Here is a 6,963-nt window from a genome sequence, read left to right as displayed (position 1 = left end):
AGCAGCTGGTGGATTCAAATTGCTGACGTTTTGGTTAGCAGCTGAGCTCTTAACCACCACCAGGGCTAAATCATAGATAATAATATTAATAAAACAAAACAAAAAAACAGTTGCCATGAAGTTGACTCCAACTCATGGTGACCCCATCCATGTGTGTCAGAGTAGAACTGTGCTCCATAGGGTTTTTAATGGCTGATTTTTGTGGAAGTAGCTCACCAGGCCTTTCTTCTGAGGTGAGGCACCTCTGGAGAACTCCAATCTCCAACTTTTCAGTTCGCACCTGGGCACATAAATGGTTTGTACCACCCAGGGACTCCATAGTATTAATAGCTGTCTAATAATCATAATAATTTTCCTTTTACATGTGAGGAAACTGAGACCCAGAGTGGCCACATGATTTTCTTGTGAGAACCAGCCTGTAGGTCTCTTAACTTCTACTGCAGGCCCAGCAAGCCCTGTCTTGAGGTAGAAATGAGCTTGACCACTTTGAAAGGCAGCATGAAGCCTTTTGTGGTTATTCCAGGATCGTGCAGTCTGTTTGAAGCCAGAACACCTGTGTCTACTCCCCCTTCCTGCCACACGTCCTGTTGCATGAGTGTTCCCAGTCTACAGACTGACTACAGACCCTGTCCACTAGGAGCTGACCTATGCCAGCATTTGTCCTAGGAGCCCTGGTGGTGAAGTGGTTATGAGCTCAGGCTGCTATTCAAAAGTCTGGCAGTTTGAATCCACCAGACGTTCCTTGGAAATGCTATGGGGCAGGTCTACTCTGTCCTATAGGGTCGCTATGAGTCGGAATCGACTTGATGGCACACAACAAAAACAGCACATTCAAGTTTTGACCTCTGGATACAGCTACATTTCACCCCACTGTTGTAGGTCCTTGGGGGATGCAATGAGTCGGAGCCAACTCGACGGCACCTGACAACAACTAACCTAAAGGTTGGCAGTTCGAACCCAGCCAGTGGCACCACAGAACAATGGTGTCACGAGGGTTGGTGTCACACTCCCCACCCCCGTGGACCTTCTCCTGTATCAGACCATACAGAACCCTTAGTAATGTTTATTATCAATTTTAATCATAGAATAATATGTGATAAATATAGCTGTAAATTGCTGAAATGTAATATTTATTAGATTATATGCATACTAACAACAAAATTGTTTTAACTTTCTACGTTGAATTATAATATTATTAGTTACAACATTATTAGTAACTGAGCCTTTTTAAATTTTTCTCCTTTTTCTTTAATGACTACTTTATTATCAAAAAGTTATTGATAGAGGTTCACAAATACTAATTACCACAATAGTGTAGCTAAAATGCCAGAAAATTTGACAAAATCAGAGACTATAAAAACAAGAGCCCCAGCGAAAACATCAGCGTGTGCTTATAGCACCTACAGACGAAATCACGGAATTCAAAGAGTCATTGTAATTGGGTAATAATGACAGCTCTGACCAGACCACCTATTGCCGTTGAGTCATTTCCGACTCTTAGCAACCCTATAGGACAGTAAAACTGCCCAGTAGGGTTTCCAAGGCTATAAATTTTTATGGAACCAGACTGCCACATCTTTCTCTCAAGGAGCGGCTGGTGGGTTTGAACCACTGATCGTTTGGTTAGCAGCCAAATACTTTAACTACTGAGCCACTAAGGCTCCTTGGAGCATGTTAGAAGGTTCAAAAAGTAAATTAGCATAGAGTTTTAGCCTTGTTGGTATATATTGATGTATATAATCTGGGCTTATGAAAATATGTTTTTGTTGTTAGAACTAACTACAAGGACATTTTCATAAAAAATAATAAATTTCTGCTGAAACATTGCACAGAAAATTTTATAGACAGTCATCTTGGCGTCACCCCCTCTGACAGTGTTACTCGGTGCAGTCCACACCCCCTGCACCCCCCTAACGACACCACTGCCACAGAAGAAAGGCCTGGAGATCTGCTTTTGTAAAGATTACAGCAAAGAAAACCCTATGGAACACAGATCTACTCTGTAACACATGGGTTGCCGTGAGTTGGAATTAACTCAAAAGCAATGGGTTTGCTGTTCCCAGTAGCTGGCTGCTTAAACTGCTACAACTGGACAGACATCACCCGCCATAGTTCATCCATCCCGTCAGCAGCTGCTTTGACATGAGTGAGAGGAGCTCTGCAGCTGCAGGGCCAGGAGCCAGAATTGCAGAGGACTCGAGGTCTCCCCTCCCTGAACCAAAACGGAGCCCGATTTGGGACAAATTCTTTCCTTCCTTCCTTCTTTGTCTTTTCATTTTCTTCGTGTTCATTGGTTGGCAGGAAGGGAGGTGCTAGAGGTTTTGTAAACTCACGAAGAGGAAGGCAACATAACTGAGTGCTGGATTTTACAAATGTAAGTGCACATCTGAATCACTCAGTAAAAAAACCAAAACAACAAAACCCATTGCCTTCGTGTTGGTTCTGACTCATAGCAACCCTAAAGGACAAAGGAGAACTGCCCCATAGTGTTTACAAGGAGCAGCCGGTGGATTTGAACTGCCGACCTTTTCGTTAGCAGCCGTAGCTCTTAACCACTATGTCGCTCAGAGTAGTGGTTAAAAAATGGGGATTTCTAAGCTCCCGTCCCAGAGATTCTGGGACTTCAGCCTGAGGCCCAGGAATCTGAATTTTTATCCAGCAGCCCTACTGGTTCTGAGGTCAGTGATCTCAGGATCTTCTGTCAGGAAGCTTCACTGGAGCCATTAAGAGCCTGAATACAGGCTGTGGGAACTTGAGCCTAGTCTTCACCACTGGCCAGCTGTGGAATGGTGAACAAATTACCTAGCCTTCTGAGTCTCAGTTTGCTCACCTGTAAAATGGGGATAAATAATGCCACCTACTTCACAGAGTTGTGAGGATTAAACAAAGTAATACATGGAAAGCACTTAGAACTGTGCCTGGAACATAAGAGCTGGATAATAATGTAGTGTAAGTATTAATAGTAAGATTAATTCTAGGGATGTTCTATTTATCCCCCTTATCATGGCCATGAGTAGCCCTGGTGGTGCAGTGGTTAAGCTCTCAGCTGCTAACTGAAAAGTTGATAGTTCAAACCCACCAGCTGCTTCATGGGAGAAAGATGTGGCAGTTTGCTTCCGTAAAGATTTACAGCCTTGGAAACCCTATAGGGCAGTTCTTCTCTGTCCTGTAGGGTCGCTATAAGTTGGAATCAACTCGATGGCAACAGATTTGTTTTTTTTGTTTTGTTTTGTTTTATCATGGGCATATTAAGGGTTTGTATCTCCAGGACCTACATATGCGTGCAAAAGCTAGACAACTAAAAAAGAAGACAGAAGAAGAATTGATGCATTTGAATTGTAGTGTTGGCAAAGAATATTGAATATACATACCATGGACTGCCAGAAGAATGAACAGATCAGTTTTAGAAGAAATACAACCAGAACGCTACTTTGAAATGAGGATGGAGAGTCTTCATCCTGCTCACTTTGAACATGTCGTCAATCGCTAGAAAGGGACATCGTGTTTGGTAAAGCAGAAGGTCAATGAAAATGAGAAAAACCCTCCATGGGATGGATTGACACAATAACCTCAACAATGGGCTCAAACACATCAAATATGAATATGGCACAGGGGCTGGGCAATGTTTCATTCTGTTATACATAAGGTCACCATGAGTCAGAGCTGATTCAACGGCAATTAATAACAACAACATCTCCAGGACAGTGTAATTAATAACAACGACATCTCCAGGACAGTGTCTGACATTTAGTAGGTGCTTGGTAATGTGAATAAATAAAGAATGAAAAATTAGGTGTGCCAATGTCTCTTTGCTCGTTATACCTATTTATGACTCTGTTACATTGGTTCTTTTCCCAGCCAAGTCTGGATTCTTCATTCTGAGTTTTTGATCTGTGTTATGAGTTAAACTGACATAAGGAATTCCAATGGGAGGGAACTTAGGGCATCAGAGGGGAAAGGCTGACAGATTTCTAGGGTGTCAGCTTTGCTTCATTCCTCAACACATATGTATTGAGTGCCCCACTATGTGTCGGAAACCCTGGTGGCGTAGTGGTAAAGTGCTACGGCTGCTAACCAAAAGGTTGGCAGTTCAAATCCACCAGCCGCTCCTTGGAAACCCTATTGGACAGTTCTGTTCTGTCCTACAGGATCTCTATGAGAACTGCCTCAACGGCAGTGAGTTCCCGTGTGCCAGGCACTGTGCTAGGTGCTGCAGAGAAGTCAGAGCAGAGTAGATGGAATTCTCGTTGTCATGAAATTCGCAGTCCACAGCGGGAGACAGGCAAAGGAACAGGTGATGGGTACGAAAGAGAAGTGTCCTCTCATCTTTGAGTTCTATCCTCTGCATGGGCACAGTTTCAGACTAATTGATGAAAATTTGCTAAATTACTAAATTGATTTAGACTGGTTTAACATTCCAACACCACCACACTCCCTCAGTCCCTAGACACACAGGGTAGAGTAGTAGCCCAGGAGCCTCCTGCAGCCCACAAAGGCCTTTGGGCATTGAGGACTCTCTTCTCTGCCAAATAAAACCAGTTGACGTGAAGTCAACCCCAACTCATGGCAATCCCTTGTGTATCAGAGTAGTCTTTTCAATGGTTGATTTTTCGGAAGTAGATCGCCAGGCCTTTCTTCCCAGGCACCTCCGGGTGGACTCCTACTGCCATCCTTTCAGTCAGAAGCCGAACTTGTTAACTATTTTCACCACCCAGGAACTCCTCTCTGCCAAATACTGCCCTAGAAAGAAGAACATGAGCAATCTCAACAGGTTCCTGAGTCATGAAATGGTTAGCTGCTCTCCAAACCATTCTCAGTCTTTTTTTTATATTAAATTATTTTTTTATTGTCATAAAAAGCATTCTCAGACTTAAAGAACAACTATTCTAAACTACTTAAAAGATTTATATGCAGTTTTTTTCTCATTATAGCATTAATCATGTACTTATTACAAATTTTGTTTAAATGAAGAAAAATAGATAAGTATAAGTAAATCTCAGGGCCCACATGATTTATTCTCAACATAGTGTCGCTTTCAGAGAAATACAGTCCAGAAGCTGGAAGTGGTTAACAGGTAATTACATGTTGTGGGAGACCCTATTTATAGGACAGGCTGACGTTTCTTAAAATTCTCTTGCCATCTCTCTACAGTTTTCCTTCATTCTGCCTCACAGAACCTTGCTCTCTAAATATGTATTTCTCGCTGTTACTTGCCAAGCTTGCCCAGACTGATGCCTGCTAGGGTTTTTCACTTCTCCTTCCTTTCAGGCTTCTATAAGTGGTGAACTGGGACTTCTGTTTCCCCTCCTCACCCTCGCTGGCCAAGCTCGGTTACCCTGGGGAGTGTGGATGCTTGGTAAGTTCTGGTGAGCCCTTGCTCCCCACAGAGGACAACGTGCAACCTCCCCACTAAAGTCCTTTTCCCACTGACTGCACTTCTCAGAGAGATCGGAGTAGACCATTTCTGATAAACAAAACCCTACTCCTTGTTACAGAGTCCCTGGGTGGCATAAATGGCCAAGTTCTTGACTACTAACTGAAGGAGCAACTGATCCAAGCCATGGTGTTTTCAATTGCCTCATATGCATGTGACAGCTGGACAATGAATAAGGAGGAACAAAGAAGAATTATTGCCTTTGAATTGTGGTGTTGGCAAAGAATGTTGACTACATCATGGACTGCCAAAAGAATGAACAAATCTGTCGTGGAAGAAGTACAGCCAGAATACTCCTTAGAAGCAAGAATGGTGAGACTTTGTCTCACATACTTTAGATGTGTTATCAGGAGGGACCAGTCCCTGGAGAAGGACATCATGCATGGTAGAGAGTCAGCAAAAAAAGAGGAAGACCCACAATGAGATAGGCTGACACAGTGGCTGCAACAATGGGCTCAAACATAACAATGATTGTGAGGATGGCGCAGGACCGGGCAGCGTTTCATTCTGTTGTACAGAGGGTTGCTGTAAATTGGAACTGACTTAACAGCACCTAACAACAACAACTGAAGGGTTGGCGGTTCGGCAGTTCCAACCCACCCAGAGGCACCTCAGAAGACAGGCTTGAAAGGAGCTGCTTCCGAAAACCACAGCCTTGAAAACCCTATGGGGAGCTTCTACTCTGCACATATGGGGTTGCCCTGAGTCGGAATTGACTGAACGGCAACTGGTTTGGTTTTTCTTCCTTGCTGCAGAGGAAGATGAGTGCCAGATCAGTCTGACAAGGCTGTCCCTTAGCAAGCTGAGGCTGGACTTTGAGCAGTAGTTTCTCCTCTCTAACTCTCCATTTTCTCACCTGTAAAATGGGTTAATAATAAAAAACACCCACCTCAGATGCCTGCTTGGGCATTACATGTCACAATGTGTGTGATGGTTAGTTTTAGGTGTCACCTTGGCTAGGCTATTGTTCCCAGTTGTTTGGCCAAACACTAGTCTAGTTGCTGTTCTATATTATAATCTAATCTAAATTGTCATGAATTTACTTTCCATAACGTAATCTAATATAATGTAATCAATCGGTTGAAAAGGGAGTTTCCTTACTAAGTATTCTGCCTCTGAGCTTTAAATAGATGTTTTGGCAGAACTTTACTCTGCACGTTTCCTACTGCCTGACCTATGGATCTTGGAACGCAAGCCTACAGAAGTCTTCAGCCTGTTGCCTGACCTATGGATTTTGGACTTACCAGCCCTCCACAATCATGTGAGCCAATTGCTTGAAGTAAATCTCTCTCCCTCTCTCTCCTTCCTATATATATTTGTTGTTGTAATTGCTGTGTGCCATCGAGTCTATTCTGACTCAAGGTAACCCTATATGACAGAGTAGAACTGCCTAGGGTTTCCTAGGCTGAAATCTTTACGGGAACAGATTGCCAGATCTTTTATCCCACAGAGCCACTGGTGGGTTTGAACCATCAACCTTTTGGTTCGAAGCCAAGTGCTTAACCTGGTGGCCCAATGATACATACATA

Source organism: Trichechus manatus, unplaced genomic scaffold (assembly GCF_000243295.1).
Source record: "Trichechus manatus latirostris isolate Lorelei unplaced genomic scaffold, TriManLat1.0 scaffold00034, whole genome shotgun sequence".
Classification (NCBI taxonomy): domain Eukaryota; kingdom Metazoa; phylum Chordata; class Mammalia; order Sirenia; family Trichechidae; genus Trichechus; species Trichechus manatus.
Note: the sequence above shows the minus strand (reverse complement) of the source record.